At 38.4% G+C, this 23,793-nt stretch overlaps 1 protein-coding gene across 12 annotated transcripts in view; it reads right to left on the bottom strand.

The window, feature by feature from the left end:
* LOC144291444 (uncharacterized) overlaps positions 1–23,793 on the bottom strand; it is a 203,616-nt gene that overhangs the window by 19,408 nt on the left and 160,415 nt on the right. Inside the window, exons 22-24 of one of the 12 annotated variants that reach the window (XR_013358713.1) lie at positions 23,649–23,713; positions 12,544–12,721; positions 8,697–12,078 (exon numbers count right to left, since the gene is read on the bottom strand). The exons of 9 other annotated variants lie outside the window; for them this stretch is intronic. The gene's annotated coding sequence lies outside the window, so the exon portion shown is untranslated. Of the gene's footprint in view, positions 1–8,696; positions 12,079–12,543; positions 12,722–23,648; positions 23,714–23,793 lie in introns of those variants that run through there. 2 more of the 12 variants (XR_013358710.1, XR_013358709.1) reach the window with 2 other exon arrangements.

Below are 23,793 nucleotides of genomic sequence, written 5' to 3'. Positions count from 1 at the left end.
TAGTGCTGGGGAATTCACACCAAATGCAGCATAAGAAGACAAAAACTATGAAAGAGAAGTTGAGTCATGAATAATAGATGGAGAGTCTCCAAAATAAATCTATAGGAGTTCCAGGGAAAAAACAGATGAAAGAGAAAGACAGAGAAACAATATTTGGAGAGGCAATGGTTGAGAATTTTCCACAATTGAACACCTATCCTTGAACTAAAAGTTCACAACAAATTCTAAGCAACATAAAGAAAAATAAATGGTTCACATTGTAGCGAACCTGTAAAACATCAAGGGCAAATAGGACAATCCTAAAAGCTACCAGAGAAAAAAGACATGTTACCTATAAAAAAGGATAATTAGGCAGGCAGCAATCTCCTTATCAGCATTGATAGATGAAATAACGATTCAAATCATCAAAGGAAAATAATTTCCTATCTAGCTAAATTCTCACACTGGACCTAATCTATCATGCAAAAGAATGACAAAATAGATACTTCACTCATAGAAAGTTTATGCCTCATAGACCCACTGCAGAATTAACTTGAAAATAAAGAAATGAGCCTAATAATAATATTATAACAATAGCTAACACTTTTCATACACCAGCTACTTTTAATCCTCACAATAACCCTATGAGGTAGATATATATTTTAAAAGCTCATTTCACAATGAGGAAACTGAGATACAGAAAGATTAAAATCCTATAGCTAGTAAGAATCAGGATTTGAATCAGGCAGGCTAGGGAGACATTGGAGAAAGAAATAATAATAAGCAAAGAAGTTGAGAAAATAAGTGGGTATGTTTTAATTAACCATTGACTATAATAATAAACCTTTTGTGATTAAAAAAAGAAAAAACTAAAACTCTATATAATAATAATATCAAGAGTTCTATGTCTAAATCATGCTAAGACTCTCAATGTGTTTAGGAGAATGGTAATAAATAATAATTTAAAACTTTCTATAAAAACTTATAGTTACATAGGTTAAAAATATAAGGGTAACTACAAGGATAGAATGGTAATTTATAGCTTCAGGATCAGCAAAGAAAATTAAAAATGGAATAAAGGCATTTATCAACTCAGCAGAAAGCAAGAAAAGAAGGAAAATTATGATAAGGAAAAGAATGGTAAAAAGAAACAAAAAGACAGTAGTAAAGACATATTCAAATATATCACTAATCATAATAAATGATTGTGAAATGAAATTTGCATACCAAAGGAACTTACTAATCTACTGTATTTTTAAAAATTAGCCAAGAAAACTTATTATCCAAGTTTCCTATCTGCCTCCTACAGATTAGTATTATTTTAGTCAATGATACATTGAGAACATTCAAGGGATGTATCTTGCATTTCTAATTTAAAAACCCATATTTAAAATTGAGACTTGTGTTTACATAACCATAATGATAAGGGAAATTAAAACCTGACAGATGGATATTTATAAAAACTTATATTTCAGGAAAGGACTTAAAGTAAGAAATCCTTCCAACTGTTTCTTTAATTAGAGAGCAATTATTTTAGAATAGAGCTTTTCCTAATTGTACTCTAGACTATGTCAAAGGGAAAACTTGTAGCAGTCTTTAAACTTTCTTTCACCTAAATTTTTAGATAGGATTGCTTTCCAGAATGATTTTCTAAACAACAGTATATGAAATCTTGTTGTTAAAAGGCCAAATGTCTACGTACTTCTTCAAAGTTGAATGAATTTTTTAATATATTAATGCAGATGGCATCCGGTATTTAACACACTGAGCTAGAAAGAATAACTTTAATTGTCCATGTGCTGTATGAATATGAAATTAAAATGTAATTCTCATTGATGAGAACCTTAGATTCCATGTGATGATTAACTCCAAGAACACAGATTTCTGCATCTTGTGTGGAAAATGTACTTTGTAGTAGTAACAACATTCTCCGTTTTCAGGTTGTCATTATTTTGCTTTTTTGATTACAAAGTGCAAAAGATTTCCGGAAAAATTGCCTGCACATTGAGAGCTGCAGCTACCACCACAATCAACATGGAAAACTGTTTCATTATCTAGGGCTCCCTCCTGCTACCCCTTTAAAGCCACACCCACTTCCTCTCCCACCCATCCCTAACCCCTGGCAACCACTAATCTTTTCTCTATCTCTTTAATTTTGTTGTTTCAACAGTGTTGTATAAATGGAATCATTCAGTATGGAACCTTTTTTTTTCTTATCCATCGTTATTCTCTTGGGTTTCATCCAGGTTATTATGTTTGTCAAAATTTCTTTCCTTTTCTTGGTGAGTATTCTTCCTTGGCATAGATATACCACAATTTATCCATTCAGTCTTTGAAGGACAATTGGATAGTCTCCAATTTGGGGCAATTATGAATAACACTGCTATTAACATTCATGTACAAGTTTCTGTATGAACATAAGTTTCCATTCATTCAAGTCGCTAAATCATATGATAAGTACATGTTCAATTTTTTTATTTTTTTTTTTTTTTTTTTTTGTTTTTTTTTTTTTTTTTTTTTTTCATGTTCAATTTTTTTAAATGCCAAACAATTTTCCTGAGTGGATGTATTATTTAACATTCCTACAAGCAATGTATGAGCGATCCAGTTTCTCTGCATTCTTGCAGCATTTTATGTTGCCATTATTTTTAATTTAATCCATTCAGGTAGGTATGTAGTGATATCTTGTCATTTTAATGTACATTTCCCTAAGGAATAATGAAGTTGCCTATCATTTTATGTGCTTACTTGCCATCTATATGTTCTGTTTGGTGAAGTGTGTGGGCATGTCTTTGGCCCATTTCCTAATTTTATTATTTGTTTATTTACTGTTCTACTTAGAATTCTTTATATTTTCTAGATACAAGTCATTTGTCAGATATATGTTTTGCAAATATTTTCTCCAGGTTGGAATTTGTCTTTTCATCCTCTTAAGAGCCCTTCCCAGTGCAAAAGTTTTTAATTTTGATGAAGTCCAAATTAACAGCTTCTCCCTTTATAGATTCAAGTTTTTGCACCTTTTTCAACAATAAGTTGAGTCTATTTTTGTGGATTTCTTTAAGGGTTCTCTATTCTGTCTCATGGATCTACGTGTCTATCCCTCCACTCATCACATACAGGTTTGATTACTGTAGCCATATAAGTCTTGAAATTGGATAAGCTAATTACTCCTACTTTCTTCTTTTTTCCACTCCCCAGAATTGTTTTAGCTATTCTAGTTCCTTTTTTATTTCACAGAAGTTTTAGGTAATCTTAATTATGTCTACAAAAAATTTTGCGGGTATTCTTATAGGAATCACTTTAAACTTGGCAAAATTGACATCTGTATTGTGTTGAGCCTTTCAATCCATGAACACAGTATATCTCTTCATTTATTCAGATCATCTTTTTGTATTTTTATCACACAGATTCTATACATTTTTATTGGATTTATACTTAAATATTTATATTCCTTGGAACATTTGTAGATAGTATTCTGTTTTTAAAAAATTCAATTTCTACTGGTTTGCTGTTAATATATAGAAATGCAATTGATATGGGCATGTTGATCTTATGTCCTTTTACTTGCTGAACTCACTTATGAGGAGGTTTTGTTGTTGTTGTTGCTGTTGGTGGTGGTGGTGGTGGTGGTGGTAAATAGATTCCTTTGGATTTTCTAGCTATACAATCATGTTATCTGAAAATAGACTTTTTTTATTTCTTTCATTCAACATATTGTATTTTTAAAAAGTTAAGTTCTGTGCTTGGTTCAAAATACAAAGCTTAAAAAGATTCTGAAAATTTGAAAACAAAGAATAGAACTAGATATGCCAGGTAAATACACACATACACACCAGATGTTAGAGATTTTTTTTAATATTAGAAAAACTAGAATATAAGCATTAATAATGATAAAAATGATATACTACATAAGTACCAATCCACCAAGAATACATAATTTTCATCAACTTCTCTGCAAATAACAACATAATCTTGACATCAGCAAAGAAAGACTGATAATTATAAAGGCAATTTTGCAAAATATGGTGTGTATTCTAACATACTTATATCAAAACTAATTAATCAGAAGAAAATTACAAGGAAATAAAATTTTGAACAATAGAGTTACCAAGTTTGAGCTAATATGGGTGCACACACACACATCCCACATCCAAGTAATAGAAAGTACACTTTAATCAAGCACTGGTGGAACTTGTACAAAATGAACTGTACAAGCGAAGTTATAAGTTTATTTATTTATTTATTTATTTATTTATTTATTTGAGATACAGAGAGAGAGAAGCAGGCTCCATGCTGGGAGCCTGACGTGGGACTCGATCCCGGGTCTCCAGGATCACACCCTGGGCTGAAGGCAGCGCTAAACTGCTAAGCCACTGGGGCTGCCTGAGGTTATAAGTTTTAAAGTAAAGTTGCCATCTAGACCACAGTCTCTGGTCATGGTACATTTAAATTAGAAACAAACAGGAAAAGGAAAATCTGAAAAGCACATATGTTTGGAATATTAAAGATACATTTAAATATCCAATGATTATGTAGGAAATCATAGTGGAAATAATAAAATATTTAGAAATAAACACTATGAAATTGCCACCTGTCAAAAACTGAGATAGGCTAAAATGGTACTTAAAGATAAATTTAGCCTTAAATTCAGTTATTAAGAAGATAAGAACACTGAAAATAGTTGAGCCAGAATAACAAGCATAAACCTGGATAGAGTGAAAGGTAGGAAATAATAATAATAAAGCTGAAATTAACAAAATAGAAAATAAAGAAATAAGAGAAAGCAAGAAAACCCAAAATCTGCTCTTTTAAACTATTTAAATCTAATTCTTTGAATTGGGGGATCATTCACATGGTTCAAAATTCAAAATGTATGAACTGCTATGTTTTTAATTAAAAGCTTTCTTTTCATGTCTTTTAAACAACCATCCAATTTCCCTCTGAAAAACAACCAATATTATTTTATTTCTCATCTTTCCAGTGATAATTTTTGTACATTAATTCAGTATACACAGTATAGTGCCCCCCTCCATTTGGATATATTTTCTGGGGCAGTCTGCTCTTTAGCAAGACTTGAGTAAGTGTGTATGTGTGCACACGTGACAGAGGGACAGAATGAGAGAGAGATAGGGAGAGATGGCGGGGGAGAGGGGGGCACAAATAAACAATATTGGGAATGAAAAAGAGGACATAACTATGGATGGGGTAGAGATTCTTAGTATCTTAAATATTAAACCAATGATTTTTCATATGTATGTCAATAATCTGGAAAACCCAAATGAAGTACACGATTTTTCAGAAAAATATAAACTATCCAGGTCAATCATGGTCCACGTCATGAAAGCAAAGCCTCTCCAGGTAGTCTGATGAGAGAATTTAATACAGGAGATTTGCTACAATAGGAGAACTTCAAAGTGAAACATCAGGTGGTGAGACAACCCTAAGATTAGTACTATCAGGAAACTGTTACCACCACTAGGGCTGGAGGGATCAAGGGGGAAACTGGCACTAATGCACTGTATGAATGAGGTCAGTGATGGGAGCTGGATTTGTGGCAGGGGCTGAAAGGGAACAGACCATGGAAGCTTGAGCTCCAGAAGAGACAGCCACCACTTGAGACCAAGAGGAGACAGGCAAAATGGGTAGGCTTCTCCCTTCCTCCTACCCACCAGTCTTCTGCCAATGCTTAATATTGACCCAAACTAGCTAATTGGATAGGAACTCTCAGAAATGTAGTTTGCAGCAGGAAAGCAAAGAAAAGATCTGAGAGCAAATAAGAAAAGACTGACCTCCTAAAATTAACTCTAGAAAAAAAAAACAAAATAACAAAATAACAGTAAACCAGTAACCATTAAAACAATGAGGTCTGCAGGTCAAGTATTTTCTATACCCTCCTAACCTCCTAATCTCCAAAGACCCTGGACACAGAAAGTTTTATAAGAATTAAGCAGATATCCTAGTATTATGTAAGTTAGATAGCTTAAAGATGGAAAAGTTACCCCATTTATTTTATGAAGCAAGTGTTACTTTGAACTAAAGCTAGAGAAGGATAGCATAAGGAAAGGAAAATCATAAAACAATCATATCTTTTTTATGAACATGATAGGAAATTCCTAAGAAAATGAATTCAACATACTTATCTGTATGTATCTATATAAACGATACATTATAATTAAATGGAGTTTTCCCATCATGCAAGGATGTTTCAACATCATACAATAAGTAAAGGCTTATCAGCATCGTCAGATTGTAAGAGAAAAATCATTCTCAACAAATGCAAAAATATATGTTGGGATAAAATAAAATTTTAAGGTTTTAAAAAACTTTCAAAAATTATTAATAGAAGGGAATTCCTTAAATCGTATTTCTAGACTCACTGCTTCCACTTCTTCACCTAATATTTTATCCTCAACCCAACTAAATCAGACCATGGTGAAGACTTTCACCACTTCACTGCCAAATTTAATGGAAATTGGTTATTTTAGTCTCTTAGCAGCTTTTGACACCGAGGGTCTCTCTTTCTTTCTTGCAATAGTTTCTTCTTTTGGCCACTATGACTATACTCCCCCGGTTTTTCCACCTAGATCAGCGGTCATCCACTGTCAATCTTATTTGTTGGTGCCGCCATATCTTTCTGATATGTAAATGTTTAAGTTCCCTGGAGTTCAGCCTTCCATCCTCTTTGTTTTCCCTCCTCTCTTTATACTTGCCATCCTGAGTGACCTTAAACACTACACGTGCACTGATAACATCCAAAGGCATATCCAGCTCCAACCCCTCCCTGCATTGACATCTTCACTGAATGTAAAATAACTATCTCAAACCTAACTTGTCCAAAGCAGAGCTCTTGGTTTCCCTTCTTCCCCCACCAACATTCAAACTTTTCCTCGTTAGAACCTTTCTTACTCTGCAAAGGCAACACCATTTCACCAGTTGCTCAGGCCAGATATGTACGGTCATCTTTAACTGCTGTCTTTCCTCCACCTCACGTCCAACCCATCATTAAATCTTGTTGGTTTTATCTTCAAACATATCTTTAATCCAACCAATTCTCACCACCTTCACAGCGACCAACACAGGCCAAGCAGCATAATCGCTCAGCTTCCATTCTTGTTGCCCTACAGTCAATTCTGCTAACAGCAGCCAGAAAGAACTTCCTGAAATTTAATTTAATTCAAATCACGTCCCTTCTTATGACTCCCCTGAGTCTTCTATAAGTACTCAGAATAAATTCCAAACTTCTTGCCATCACCTATGTGGCCTGACAATTCTGCCTCAGTGACCTAGCTCCTACTGCTCTTCCTGTTTGCGTCCTTCTAGTCGCATTGCTCTTCATCTGCTTCTTGGACATACTAGGCTCATGCCTATTTAGCATTTCTTGTATTGCCCCCTGTGTAGACTGCCTTTCTTCCAGCCCTTCGCATGACCTGTGATGCTCAACTAGATCCCTTTAAAGGGTTTTATTATCTCACCGTCTAGAATCTCAGTGAACAGCCTGCAGTGGATGCCCTCTTTAGCCTTACCCAAAGAAACCACCTTGTTCGTGGTCATGCTATTTCCTGGGAAAGCCATATCTAATGCCTGAGCCTTGCAAGGGTACAAAGGCCAAGTCTTCCTACTCCCACTTATTCCAGCCCCTGAATGGGCTTTTTGCAACCCTCCAGCTCCCTATCAAAATGGACAAGGCTGTTGTTAGATCTGCACTGCAATTCAACTTCTCTCTCTACCCACTCTTCCTCACTTTGTCTCACTCCCACAGGTTTTGGTGCCAAGGGCACTTCCTAATACATGATCTGCGTACTGATTTCTATCTCAGAACCTGCAACATGTAACCTACCTGGCTTATCCAGTTCTCTGCCTTCATGCTAATTTCCCAGATAGGGCTTCTCTGAATGCACTCTCTAAAATAGCGTTTCCCGACCACTCTACTTTTCTTTAAATTATGTATCAATCCCTGAAAAAATGTGTGTACACATGTGCAGATAAATATCTATCTATCTATCATCTATCTATCTATCTATCTATCTATCTATCTTATAAGCTCCATGAAAAACTTCGTCATATTTACCACTCTATTCCCATCACTTAGAAAACTTCCTAGCACAGAGTAAGATCTGAATAAAAATGTGTTAAACGAAAGGTTTAATAAACCTCATAATGGGTGCCAAATATAAAAAAACAATAGAAATCCTTTTCTTAACTATGCAGTTTTAGAACTTTAAGGAAAAAAATGTATAAGGTATCTGGTATTATCCTACTGCTTAACAGTCAATAAGATGGCAATAATGATTAGAGGAATAAGAACTGGAAAGGAAGAGACAGAAGTGTCTTCATAGGTAAACTCCATGAATGCCTATGAAAAGAAGTGTAAAAAGTATCCAGACAATATAAAAATTCAACCTAAAAAAGGAATCTGGCCTATGCCGAATACATTAGATATGAGATGAAAATACAGCTCTACAGCATTTCTGTACGTAATAATCAGTTTGAAAGTATGATAAACAAGATCACTTATAAGATTGATAAAAACTGTAAGTACTTAGAATAAGCATAACAAAGGTGTAGAAGACAATTTGGATTTACAATTTACAAAATTGTAAATTTCATGTTGAAGAACATGAAAGAAGACATGAAAAAAACAGTGAAATTCTAAGATCGTGGATAAGAAGACAATATAGTAAGTCAATTTCTTCCAAATTCACCTAAAAAGTAAATACAGCTCTAATGAAAACTACAGTAGAGTTTTTCACAGAACTTGACAAGATAATCCTAAAATTTATTTGAGAAAGTAGAGGGCAAAAATGAGCCAAAATAAAATTTTAAACAACAAAAGGGGAGAATTCTGACTTAATATCAGAAAGGTATATTTAAGATAGGGTAACTTCAGGGCAAGGAGAGACAAACTGATGAAACAAAATATAAGCACCCAGAGATTGGACTGTGGAAAAAAGGTTGCATCACAAATCAATATCATTATTTGATAAGTCATGCGAACGTAATTTGTATGAGAAAGAAATGCCTCCTACCTCACACCACATACACACAAAATTCTGATGAATTGCAGTGTTAGACATGAAAAGCAAAATTTTTAAAGATATAAAGTTTTATTTTAACAAATCAATGTAGGGAAGGATTTGTTAGATAAGACATAAGGTCCCAAACCATTAAGAAATATTGATCTATGTGATGACATCTTAATTTTAAAATCTAACATCAATGGGTGCCTGGGTGGTTCCATCAGTTAAGTGTCTGTCTTCAGCTCAGGTCATGATCCTGGGGTCCTGGGATCCAGCCCCCCAGCACATTGGGCTCCCTGCTCAGTGGGGAATCTGCTTCTCTCCATCTCTGTCTGCCACTCCCCCCTGCTTGTGCTCTTTCTCTCTCTCTCTCTCTCTCAAATAAATAAATAAAATATTTTTAAAAATAAAAAATAATAAAATTTAACAGCAAGAGCAAGAATAATCACACAACAATAACAACAAAACCCCAACAGATGTAAAAAAGACAAACTATTGACTAGAAGATATTTGCCATGTATTAAATTTATGAAGAATTAGTAAGATAAGCAATCCAATGGACAAATGGGCAAAAGATAAAACTGGGCAATTTTCAGAAGAAAACTGAATGATCATTAAGTATATAAGAAGATGTTCAACCTTACTAAAAATCAGGATTGTGAAAATAAAAATGAGATACCATTTTGTACCTATTGAATTGGAAAGAATAAGAAGTCTGACTCTAACAGAGACTCTCCTGTGCTACTGTCAGGGGTACAAAAACAACCTGGGCGGACAATGTGAATAGCAAAGTTAAGATGCTTATATTTTACCATCCAGTAATTCCATTTCTAGGAAATATTCTTTAACAGAAAGAACTCTTACACAAGGAGTAATGTATAAGAAATTTATTGCTGCATTATTTGTAGTAGAAAAATATTGGAAAACACCTAAATAACCTTCAATATATAAGAGCAACTGTATAAATTGTCAAATACAGTCATGTAGTGAAATACTGTGCAGCTATGAAAATTAATGACCTAAAGCTCCATGTTTCAATGTGGATAAAGATTAAAAAAACAGAATGCTGAAAAAAGTAAGCTAGAGAATATATAGAGTACAATAATATTTATTTAAAAGTTTAAGAACAACAACAACAAAAAGGAGGCTATATGTTGTTTCTGTTGTACACCATGTAATAACGGATATAATCCATTTTAAAACCATTCATTGGGAATACCATACAACAATTTTTCTTCAGGGAAGGAATAAAAGTGATATGATTGGAAAAGGGTATACAGGAAGCTTTAACCATATTTATATTGTTTTATTTCATTTAAGAAAAGGTTGGTGTTTTGCTTTTCATTTAGGAGAATGCTGGTAAAAAATAAAATGTTGGGATTTGTTAAAACTCAGTGCTAGACATAGAAGTGTTCATTATACTATTCTTTGTACTTTCCTGGATGCTTGAATATTTTATTTTAAATATTTAAATTTTAAGATATTTTAAAATCAAGAAAAAAATAGAAGACTCAGTTTTTTCAAAATTGCCCAAATGCCCTGAATAGGGAACTAGTTAAATAAATGTAGTATAAAATGAACTACTATGCAAATATATAAAATGTTTTATATTTATATGACATGGGATGAGGACTAAATATTTTGTTGAATGAAAAAGGTTATAATTTCATATGTATATAATGTTTATATATATATCAGAAATGTTAAAGAATTTTAAATGATTGTCTATGGTTATATCTAGGTAGATATCTTTGCAATTTTTCTCTCTTAATCATCATGTGCATTTCTATAAATACGATAAAACTATTGAAATAATGCTTCAGAATTCATCTACTATGGAACTGCAAATTAAAATGAAGAAGAAAACTCAGTTTTATTTTATTTATTTATTTTTTAAAGATTTTTAATTTATACATTTGACAGAGACAGAGACAGAGAGAGCATAAGCAGGGGAAGAAGCAGAGGGAGGAGAAGCAGACTCCGTGCTGAGCAGGGAGCCCAGTGTGCGGCTTGTTCTCAGGACTTGGAAATCATGACCTGACCTGAAGGCAGATGCTTAACCATGTGAGCCACCCAGGTATCCCCAGAAATACCAATTTTATTTAAATTTTCTTTTTTTTTTCAGTGTATAATACTGAGTGCCAGCAAAGCTGTAAATAAATTTTACCCTAAATCTCTGATGTTAGCCATGTGAATCATTATAACATTTTTCGAAAAGTGATTTGGCAATATGTAACAATAGCATTCCCCTAATAGGGAGTTATCCTGAGGAAATAATCGAAGATACACACAAGAACATACAAGCAAGGCTGTTTTTGTTATAGCAGCATGTAGAGTGTTAAAGAATTGGAAACAACCTAGATGTCCAACAATAGGGGATCACTCGATAGAAAACCGTACATATAATACTGAGTCACACGCATATTCTGTGTAACAGTACATAAAATACTGAGTAGCCAGTAAAAAGGACGTGTTTGAGGAATGCCAAACAAGATGAAACATGCGCACAAATAAAAGCAGGATATAAGATATCCTTCAAATTTTGTCATACACGTATTTTAAAGACTAGGAGGAAACACGCCAAAATTTAACAGTGGTTATTTCTGAGTGGTTAATGATCAGTGATTTTTTACATTTAAATCTATTTCTGTATTTTCTAAATTATAACAAACATAAATTTAATGACCTGAAAAAAAACGGTGATCTTTAACAAAGAAAGTAGCCTACACCTCTGGGCCTTCGTCATCCCAGCACCTCATGTCACTGTGCCCCCGGTTGGTGCTAGCCCATGGACTGCATAGAGGTCCCCGGGAACAGTCCGCCGCAGGTCATTACAAAGACCATTATAGACTGCCCCCCCTTGGCCAGACTCTCTTTTCAAAACTGTCAGCAGGGTTAGAAGTCTGTACAGGTCAACAAACAAAAAAAGGCTAGCGAAGGATCACTATTTTATTCCTCGATCTTGCCCAAGAATGTAAATATTCCTATTATCCATTGCCCCAGGTTTCGTAGCCATAGCATAGTCCTGAGCTGGTTTGTGACATGAATGGGTAGCACTCGTTGCCCCAGGAGAAGGGTTAAACTATAAGAAAAAAGGGGTGGATTAAACAAGGAAGAAAAATGATCAACATGACATAAAATAGACATGCTATTTCTAATTTATTCCTGTTCATTTGAGCAGCACATCTAATGTGTTACTAACATTTCTAGTAATACAGTGTCGTTGTCCCTCTGATAATGTGTTAGTGTCTGTAACTCTCATTTGGACTTAGTGAATTACTGTTTTATTTAATGAAAAAAAAAGATAAATTGTATTTGATTTGTAGTTATTAATTTCTATGAATTTGGTATATGACATTTATGAAAGCTTAGGCACATAATTTCTCCTTTCTTTAATTTACAGCCTGGGAACTGTTTAAATATAATTTTAAATGATGCATAAAATGCTTCCTGGACTATTTGTTTTCTGAATTTCCAACATGCATATTTGCCATTTCTATATGATGAACAAACACTGCCTTAAATTGGGGAGAGAGAAAAATGTTACCTGTTCAGGATTCTTTTATTAAATCTTAGCTCTTGTATTTTGGTGGCAGCAGGCTGAGTTTCCTGGAGGTTGATAAGTTTAGTTGCAATTGCGATCTGGTTCATGCTAACTCAATTTGATAGGTAAGGCTTTGCAGGTGTAGCAATCATCAATTTGGTGCAAATCCTCAGAACAAAGTCTAAAAATAGATGTCACTTTGATAGTATTTTGGGGGAATAGAAGAAGTTAAATAACAGACGTATGTTTCTTAAAGAAAATCATTATATCCTGGATTCTTTCCTAGGCATAAAATAGCCTTTAAACAAAATAGGTATTTTTCTTCATATTTAATTTTTCAGAACGATTCTATCTTTCCCAGTCTGTATTTGGGGCATGTTAATTTGTAACTCCTTTGAAATCTATACATACAGCTATTGTTGAGATAATGTTAATATTATGAAATTTCAGTTTTTGAGTTTTTCAAATGCATGCAAGCTTCCTTCCCTTGGTATTTCTCTTCCTTCAGAATGAGAGTCAACTACTTATTTTGCCTTAGTTTTAATAAAAAAAATTTTGAAAAAAATCACTATTTTGCCTTAGTTTTAATAAAAAAAAAACATTTGAAAAAAAGATCACTCTTTACTGAGCAATCAGCGAATAAAAAAAATATGGAGGGGCTCAAAGTGCTGCTCTTCTACTGACTTCTGTCATTAAAACAGATGTTCTCTATAACCTTGACCAAACAACTCCATCCTCTAATCAGAAAGGAGCTGACTTGTTTGTGGATTTATGATAGATGTCTGTGCCAGAGCCTGGAAGACTGTCTAGGACTGTGGGCTCTTACAGACTTGTTTTCGTGCTGAAATCTGGCTTATAATTCTTATTTTAATTTGTTTTATATATTTTCATCCAAACATGGATTTCTTTAAAAAAAATCTTCTTATTAATTGGGTATTTCGAATGGATTCGTCACAATTATGAGTAGCTATAGCTTTAAATATATGATGGACTTGCTGATGTCAGCAGCAAAAAACTAATGCTGCTGATATCAGCTGACAGGACACTAATTACTAGTTATGTGGCTGTTGCCTGCTTAAGGAGCTATTCAATGAGTTATGATTTAGAAAAGCTGGAGAGCACAGGGCTGATTTGTGAAGAGATATCTAATATGAAAATACCACAGAAGTTCTCAGATTGATCCTCATGACAGAGATCTGTCTAATTAGGAAGTGTCTATTTTAATACTAAACCACAAAAAAGCCCAGCTGGAAAAGAAGAATTTATAGGAAGACATGAGCCATCACTAGTTGGGCTGACAGCAAATGCAACCTAAGCATGTTTCTCAGCGTTTAATCAATAGTGGCTATAGGACAATTACTCCCTAACAGACAATCTATCTCATCATATCAAGAGGGAGGGTCTTCATAGGTGATCTGGATGGAGGCCCCCGTTCAACCCCACTTGTCTTACTTTCAGAGTCGAGGCCTGTCTAGAAGCCAGGCGCTTACTAAATTATCACTAGGGAGTTCGCAGAACCGGCAATGTCCTGTCCTTGCGTGATCAAGGGGGTCACTGCGTGCTGAGATCCGGGGGAAGCATGACAGTGGAGAGGGGGGGCGGTTCGTTTGACTGAAGAATTAGGTTGGTAAATTCTGTTGTTAGACTCAACTTTTTCAGAACAAGAACGTGTTACCAAGTTGATAGTCTATGTATGTGCAGTAAAGGCCGGTGGACTGCCCCAGAAGAGGTACTGGGGGTGTGTGTGTGTGCATAGTTTCCTAGTTTCCCTGGGAAGCTACAAAAAAATAGAAATCTGGCCACTTATTTGCCAAACACAAGAAGACCCCGAACCTTCACTGAGCAGTCTTTCCATGTGGAGTTCTCAGGCTATGTCTACACCACAGCTTTGAAACACTTTTGTGGGAACGGAGCCAGGTATGTGGGTGTGGGCGCTGGTCTTTACACCTCAGCTTCTTCCTTCCCTTCTTGCCTCTGTGTCTGTGTCTTCAGCTGGTGGGTGAAGAGTGTCACAGGCCAGCCTCTTACTGCGTCAGGCCTGCCCCAGCGTCGTTCTGGCGCATCTCAGTCTCCATGAGGAGACACAACAGGGGAGAAAAGGGTATTTTGAAAACACTTGCTTACGTTGCTGCCTGTTTTCTTGTTGCTGATATAGCCACGGAATAGGTAATAGACGGCAAATCATCAGAGGCTATTCCAGAAATATCAACATACTGATTTCACACCTTTCCGAGTCTTTATTCCTGGACTGAGCCACAGGGTCAGATGGAAACAGGATGGCCATGGGGCCTAAAAGAATGGTGTGTGTTCTGTGTCTGGCTGGCACGCTGTGCAGCTCCGTGACTGTGAACACTGCAGGTTTCGCATCCACGAAAGAGCTCCTGCATCCCAGGGCTGCGGAGAGCAGTGAATAGGGTCGCACCTACGACAATCCTAGCATGACGCCGGCCACGAGGGGCATTCTTGTAACCATTAGTGCCTTTGCCCCTCATCTTATTTTGGGTTTCCACCACAGCAGAACCTGAAACACAGATTCCAGGACCTGGGATGCTCCAGAGGAAGTGAGATAGGGACTGGGAAGCAGCCAACAAGGGTGTGTCATTAGGCCTGACACCAGTGTGGGTGACTGAGACTTAATCCTGCAGGAAAATGGTGTGATGTGGGACCTCCGCCTTATCCCCGCTGAGGGAGGAGAACATTGGGATATTTATACACCTGTTCCCAAGACTCATTGGTGGAAGATGCCTGGGAGGGGCGTAGATTCATTACCAGGCACTTCCAGTCTGCCCTGTGTCTTCTGCTATTCTTGGGGGAGGGGGGGCGGCTCAGCACAGAGATGCAGTCCTGACAGCTGGAAGCTGGCCGAAGAACACTCAAACGTCCCAAGGATGTGGGCAGGGCAATGACATTCCAGAGTCTTGAGATTATCAAGACGTCTAAAGCATGGTAGTTTCCACCAAGAAGCCACCAATCTAACAAGGCAGATAGAACAGTTGAAGCTTCAAAGGAAAAGGCTTGTGATGCCAAGATGTCTGCAGCTTCCAGAGAGATCAGCACCTGGATCTGCCCAGGATGGTTCTCGCTACATCGGGGCCTCTGGCTCTGAGCCTTGCATCTGATCTGTCAGCGTCCACAGGGTGAATTCAGAGGAGCTGTCACATGCACGGGAACCAAAACCCGCAGAGTCTGAGCGAAAAGCTAGAGTGCCCACGGTTCCTGGGCATTCCCCCTTTGTAGGAGGAGCTGCGTGAGATGCCACATTATATTCTTAAAGTTCATTTAAAGATGGAGATTCAGAAAAATGGATGTTGTTAAGAACTGCTCCTTCATTGAGATGTCTTGAGGATGTCTTCTTCACTGAAGGGATGGCCTGGCCAGTAGGGTCAGAGGGAAACAGTTTGTCCCCAGGTCCTCATCCAGCTCTGCCAAGCGTGGACACTAGTTCTCCTATTTGTGGCTTCCAGAAAGCCAGCATATAGAGTGGTTAAGGGAGGCAGGGCCCGGTTCAGATCTTGTCCTACCATTGTATTAGCTGTGTGAACTTGGCAGCTACCTAATCTCTGTGTGCCTCAGGTATCCCAGACACAGGGGTACCTAATTTATAGAGTTATGACGATAAAATGTAATTCATATAATGTAAAACATATAAAGAGTCTAGAATAGTATTTGGCACAAGGTAAGTGTTAGTTGTCTCTATGGCTGCTATTCAGAGCCCTCCTTACATGGACACAGTCCTCCTTTGGGTTTGGTAATAGTGCTCAGCAAGGTTTCTTTTGAACTAGCTTATCTCACTGAGGTGTCCTTGCCTCTTGATGTCCTAAAAGGTCTGTTATTGTGTGTTTGGGGAGGGGAACGGTCTCCCTTCTCCTTCCATCTTCCGGACTGTACACATAAAGACAAAAACAACTTAGTTGCAAAACAACTCAGCCAGCTCAGGAGCCCGTCACAAAGTCAAGTTGCTCAGAGGCCAGAGGGCTCCCTACGGTGAGGAATCAGGAGCACTGAAAGTGCATTTGAGGAGGGGCTGGACAAGCAGCCAGTCTAGGATTTTATGTTAGGAATGGTTGCACAATCCAGAACATCTCTGAGTTCTATTTGGCCCTGGAATGCACTCTGGGATTGTGCCAAACATATCTCTCTTACAACTTGAGGGCAAAGCAACAAATCAAAGCCACTGTCAGATTTAGCCCCAACAAATGAAGTATGTTCGTTGATGGGACCAAAGATCCCAAACCATCCAGGAGCACAATAGGACTCCTGCACAGTGAATGAAATGTATCAGTACGGAGCAGACACATTGAAAGAACTGTTAGAAAACCTATCAGCTGCAAGTGTGTTGGAAAGGATGCCAGATTTAAAGACCCTGCACAGCCCAGGAAAATAAAAGGATTCCTTAGAAGGTGAATGGACAGTATCACTACAAAATGTGGACATTGAGAGAACTGTAGGAAGCAGATAGGCAGCAAGTGTGATAGAAATGTTATTGAACTGGAGGGAAGTTTCATTTCAAATGGGTCGCTAATTGCCTGTGAGACTCTGGGGAAGGTCATTTAGCCTTTCTGGACTTTCTCTATCAAATGAAAAGTTGGATGGTTGTTCTGTAAGAACACTCTAAGTCTAACACTATCCTGTGGTTCTCAATACTGGAAGAGACGGAAGAATGGAAGAGCTGTTTCCGTTGGAAAACAACAATTTCAGTGTTCCTTAAAGCTTTCCCCCTATCAATTCACAGTCCTGGCAAGAAATCCAAGTATACTAAAACGAAGCCAATTAACATTCCTTACTACTGCTCTGTCATAAATCATCGTTAACTCAGGGAAGGCAGATGGGTGAGTAGCTACACGACACATTCTTATAGATGGGTTTGTTCATATTCCACGAATTTAATTTCATAAAATCAGAACCCCATTCCATACTTCAGACACGTGGTGTCCTGTGGACTCTCCAGATACACATAGATAGAAAAGATGCTGATAGACCAATTAGATGAGGACCAAGCACTGCCCCTTGGACCTGAGTAGTGTGGAGTCATTGGTGACTTGATAAGGGCAGCTTTGGTGCAGTGGTGGTAAGGAAAGCCTGACTGGTGTGAGCTTAAGGGAGAATGGGAGAAGAGAAACTGCATACAGTGCAAAATAGCCGATTCTTAAGTTTTGCTGTCAAGGGAAAGAGGTAAATGGGATACAGTGGAGTCTGAGAGAAGTTTGTTGGTTTGTTTGTTTGAAATGTGAAAATAACAACATGCTTGTACGCTAATGAGAATTATCCAGTAGAGAGGGGACAATTGATGGTGCTCAAGGAAAAACGGGACAATGCTGAGTAAATGTCCTTGGGTAGGTCAAAGAGGATGGGATCCGAAGGCAGACTATATGGGCACGGGCAGGTGATGGCTGGACATAGTGTTGGGAGAATCACTTCTATTTTCTCAGTGACATAGGAACACTATCAGCCGAGGGCAAAGATGGGAGAGGAGATGCTGGAGGTTTAAACAGATAGAAGACATGAACTGGCTGCCTAAGAACATAAAGTGAGGGAACCAGGATGTGTATCAGGCAATCTCAAGGCCCACTTGAGGCGATTGACAATGAGTTTAAAGTGAAATCAGTCAGAATGTTTGGGCGTTAGTCTGGCCATGCTATGAGGGTCCAAGCAACCAGTAGGCAGACTTGAAATTTAACTAGAGTTTTGGTTTAGTCAAGCCAGGACAAGGGAGAGAAGGGCAGGGGAGTCAAGTATATATGCAAATGGATGATTTTAAAGATATGCCCTCAAATTTTAACAGGATGGAGAAGGGAGGGAAAGAGGACATCAAGGCAGTGGAAAAGCGAAAGGTGATAAAAGCAACTTTAATACAATTAAAGTCCTGGTGATAAAAAAAAAAAAAAAAGATTGTGTTGGGATACCAGAAGGGGAAAAAAAACCTCAAAAGCTAATAGGTGGGGGTAAGAAAGTAGGACGTCTGAAATTAATTTGGGTGCACTGCAATTATTAATAATGACAGTGTCAAAGGTATGACTATAGAAGTGAGTAGCAGAGATCGAAGGGAGGACGAAACCATTGGAGAAAGGAGATGAAGGAGCCAAAAGGCCAGGATACTGGAAAGAATATCTGGTTATTGAAATCACATGAGTAATAACTGGACTTACCTTGAAGACCCTGACCGTGAATTGGCTGCTAAGATCTTCAAGGAGCGAGGGGAGGTGGAGAGCTGGAACTAAGTGATGAGTGAGGTTCAAAGTGGACTGTTTTTTAGAGGGAGCACAGGCTCCAAGCAACAAAGTGGAACATGGAGAACACCTGTTCCATCTCTGGCTCTGTAGCATAAGGAGTAAATACCCACCAGCCCACCTGACATGGCCTCAGGGAGAGCCAGGTGTCAGCCAGAAGAGGATCAAGAAACAGTCTTCAAAAAGGTGGAGAGTGTAGGGCATCTCTGGCAGCAAACTACAGCCCGTGGCCCCCTGTTTTTGTAGCGGCCCTACGGGAGGTTTGGAGAGAGCCAGTGAGCAAGCAGGACCCTCTCGTGGCCCCTGCTGCTGGTCATCTGCAGAGTGGAAGGGTTGCTCTGAGTGCCCATGTCTCTTCACCTGGGCCAGTGAGTCTCCGGGCCCACTGAGGGGACTGGTCACCTTGGTTAGCGCACATCGTTACAGAACAGCCTTGGCCTTGCAGTCACTCCTCTCCTTAGATCTGGCACTTGCTGGTCAGACTCTCCAGTACAGATGTACTCATTCCAATTTAATATTGATGCTTTGTTAACCTGGAGGACTTCCTGCATGACCTTCGGTAACATTAGCTTGATTCTGCTTTATGACAAATGGTACTAAACACCATCCATGGACAATAACTTTAATAATTAAGTTAAAGATTAAAGGCAGACGATTTACTAATACATTCCATTTTGTTTAAAAAATATTCTTAGCTGCACACCCAAAGACTAGTGATTCAACTTGGACTCTTGTCCCAGGGGTCAGACCTGAGAAGAAGCTGTGACACACACGACTTTGCTTTCTTTCTTTCTTTTTTTTTTATTGGCAAAGAAATAAAACAAGAAGTCCTTAAAACAATGGCAAATTGGAAGTGAAGCCATATCTCTGCAAACATTACCCAGCCTCCTGGGTCACATCTTGCTCAAAGGACCTAAACTTGAAGATTGCCACATTGACCAGGAAGCACTTTTCCCAGAACTCCCTTCAGGGACTAGCTCTTTTTTTTTTTTTTTTTTTTTTTTTTTTGCTTCTCTGTGAATCGCATCTAAGGCAGTAAGCACTTTCAAAGCTGCCTCTACATCACATCCAGAAGAAGCACAGAACAGAGCTGATTTGTTGGTGTGCATTACCCAACATTACATGTTTATTTGAATAATTTCATTTAAGCTGTCCAAGAGATTTTAGTGGATAATAACCCATTATTTTTCATTCATTCGTTTATGAAACACTCACCAAGCAACTAATTTTTATTTTTCAGAATGCTGCTCAGCCAAAAGGAAACCAAGCCAAGTAAGACATGATCCCTGTTCTCATGCTCAAAAAGGGGTGAGGGCAAGGTGAGAATGGATTCTGGAAATCTAAAGGCTTGCTGATGATTTTAGACAAGGTTCTAGAAAGGATTTTTAAGCAAATGTTTCATGTGCACTCAGACAAGAGGGCCGCGCAAGTCAGAGTGCATCCACTAGGGATACATTGAGCCTAACCTAATTTTCTCTTTTGATAAGATTAGTGTGTCCAGGAAATGATAGAAGTCAGATAGCCTTTCATGGTTTCCTTGTGGACTTATAGGAAGGTGAATATGAAACCAGTGGGTGGATTTGATTCTTTCTCTTTTAAAAAACTTATTCATTCCACAAATGTTCATGGTGCCAAGTAAACAATGTGTAAGGTATTTTGTTAGGTGGTGGAGATGGTGTGAGTGATCTCTGCCTTCATGAAACTTATCATCTATGGCAGGAATAAAACGATTACCGCGCAAAATACACATACTGAGTGGCTGATTTACAGGAGAATCATCAAGGGTATTGATTAATGGATTAGTGTAAGTCCCAAAGGGCACTTCTAATGATTTCGGTGGCAGACTTGGCTCTGGACTTCCCTAAAGCTTTATCAGTAAGTTGAATGATAATATAGAAAACATTAAAACATTTGAGATGAAAATTAATTTCTTGCCCATATGTTAAAGGACATGCAAAACCATTCTCAAGTAGATTGGAAGTGTTAAATAATTCAGAATTATATGAAAGTCTGGTAGAAAATAGAATAAAATGTTTATAGATCTGCAGAGGAATGATCATGTTCTCACCTATAAGGAAACATAAACAGTCTAAACAGAACGACTGGCAAATGACAGGTTTGAATAAGTAAACTTTAAAAATACCCATACGATGCAAAACAACATCACCCGCGTTAAAGGGGGAAAAAATCAGGCTGTGAAAAAGATTTGCATCAAATATAACAGAATAATATCTATAATACCTAAAAAGCTGGATTTAAATTTATAAGAAAAAATCTGAATAGAAGCCGTAATTCATCAAAGGAGAAACACCCAATGCATTTAAAGGCGCATCCACAGGCTGGAAGTTCACACTTTGCAGAGCAGCGGGGGCCTCCAGAGGATCTCGGAGTATCATGTTCACCAGTAGGCACTCAGCAGAGAATCCCTGACAATAGGAGACATGATCCCTCCCCAGGGTGCAGTCCCTGACATCCCGCCTGCCCCCATAGTGTCCTCCGTGTATTTCTCTCGCCGTGCTTGTTACTTTGAGTTCTAATTATGTGCTTCCGTATAGCCAGATCTTCCTACATCTGATTGGAAGCCTCCTGGGGGAAAGAATCATACATGCATCCCCGTATTCCTAGCACCCTGAACCAGTCAGTACTTGGCTAGTTATCCAATAAGTGGCACGCGCGTTCTTGATGGAGAGACAGTGAGTGGGTGGTGGGAGGCCATGGGGTGAGGGGACACAGCGCCGTGAGTCTAAGTAGCCCTCGGATCTCTTGTGTTCAGGAAAACACTGCCCCTCTCCAGACATCTCATTGCAAAGAGTTAAGGGATGGCACAAGAACTTGGCCCACTCCGGACAAGGCCATCACTCCTCCCTCCATCCCCTCCAAACACTGGCAGCCTCAGTGCCCTCGTTTGCTTGAAGACACCCAGGCCAACCCTAGCATGGCCTGTATTCCTGTGTATGTCAGTTGTCATCGGAAGTTCAGGACATTCATCCCAGGAGTTTTATCTCCATGAGCAATGATGCTGCCGCTGTGTCCTCCAACTCCTGACTCCATTAAAGAGGCTCTTTTGCTTTATGGCCTCTGATCAGATTCAACCAATGGAGGCTATGGCCAGGGGGAAGGAGGAGGCTGAAACTGGGGCACATATTTCCCCGATGTCCTCCTTGCTGGTTTGCTAGAGATTGCCTTCATCCCTCTCCAGGCACAGCTCCTTTCCATCAAGCTTTCTGTAACCACTCTCTCCTCTTGACCCTTTAGGTGGCAGCAGGATCTATTTCTTGCCCTTCTTGGCTTCCTGAACTCCTGTCCATATTTGCAAATACTCCTTTTATCAAACTCTTCTCAGTTACCCAGTTTGAAGATGCCACCTGTTTACTGCTGAGATTTTGACTGATACACTATCAATAATTAGTTGTTACATGAGTGAATGACTGAATCTCTGTAAGAAAATGGAGATTTGTAGCAAACATGGTAGCTGTGGGGACGGTGGCAATTCCCTCATTTCAGTAACTTAGCACTAGAAGCAGGGAGGCAGGGAACAGCCACCTATGTCCAGACGGCGAGGACATATGGGCCATCTAGAGGGGGAGGAGGGCACGAAGACCCATGCACTGAGGCACGGAGCCGACCCTGAAGCCACCACCAGTGGGAACCACAGCAAAGGAGATACCACCGGCAAGACACACCAGGAATCCCAGGGAAGGGACAGAGTGTAGGTCAGGCTGTGATTTCACAACCCTAGAGGTGGAGGCTGGGCCAGAGAAACGATGCCTCCTCTCTCACTTCTTCCTCCTGCCCCACCCACTGCTTTCCTGTGGCCTCGCTGAGCTTGGGTGGCACTCGTTATCGAAGAAATGAAAATGAGAACAGCCTGGATAATATTACGGCTGCAAATTCAGCAGTTATATAACTGGTGGAACTAATATACCTGTGGACTTCAGTAGCGTTATAAATCAATGCAACTCTTTCAGAAACCTCAGTGACAATACGTATTGCATTTTAAATAAAATTTTGTATCTTGTGACGCTGTAATCTCCTTCCTAATGTTCAACCTAAAGGATATTTGTGAAGACAAATTCGCGATGCTGCATTATCCCTAGAGTTGGACAATGTGTAGTATATAATATTCAGTAAAAAGAATACAATGTAAACATATAGGTACAATGAGCAGATATATAAAACTAGATATGCATCTGGGCAACATTTGAAGAGAATAGGCAGAAATGAAAAGAGTATCAATAATTATTTTTCCTAAAATTCTTTAAGGTTGCTATAAAATTTTTTCAATCTAAATAAAAAAATATATATGTATATATTTCTAAATTTTAAGTGGATACCACAAACAAGGGTCATATCACTTTCTTGCCTATAACCCTTCAATCCTCCAATGGTTGCCTCATGGAATAAAAATACTATGCAAATTTCTTTCCATAATCTTTAAGATCGGACATGGCAGGCCTCTGATACCACTTGGATCTTGTCTGCTGTTTCTTTTCCCCTGTCTACTATGCTCCAGCCATCCAGAGATTTTATATCCCTCACAAACACCAAGTTTACCCCATTTAGTCTTTATTCCTGCTGTTCTCTTGGTCTAAAATGTGTTTTCTTCAGATCTTTTCCTTTTAAAGATTTGTTTATTTACTATATAAGAGATAGGGGCAGAGCAGGATGTCCAGCAGACTCCCCACTGAGCACGGAGCCGTATCTCACAACCCTGAAATCATGACCTGAGTTGAAATCAAGAGTCAGATGCTTAACTCATTGAGCCACCCAGGCGCCCCTATCTTCTTCAGAACTTCATATGTCTGCCTTTTCTCATTATTTAGATACTGCTTCAAGTGTCACTTTTTCAAAGAAGCTGTAGAGATATTGTCTGTTACCTACTCAGCAACTGAAGGTTCCTGGCTCCCACCATGGAAGTTCCTGAGGGTCAGATATTCTTTCCCTGCCTGTGGAAACGAAGATGAGGGCACATGACTCAAATGCAACTAGTTTGTTCTCCACTCTGGGTTTCAAATCTCAAGACAAT

The sequence above is a fragment of the Canis aureus genome, chromosome 20 (genome assembly GCF_053574225.1).
Source record: "Canis aureus isolate CA01 chromosome 20, VMU_Caureus_v.1.0, whole genome shotgun sequence".
In the NCBI taxonomy this organism is placed as follows: Eukaryota; Metazoa; Chordata; class Mammalia; order Carnivora; family Canidae; genus Canis; species Canis aureus.
The sequence above is the reverse complement of the archived record's forward strand: the minus strand, read 5'-3'. Positions and strand labels throughout refer to the sequence as shown.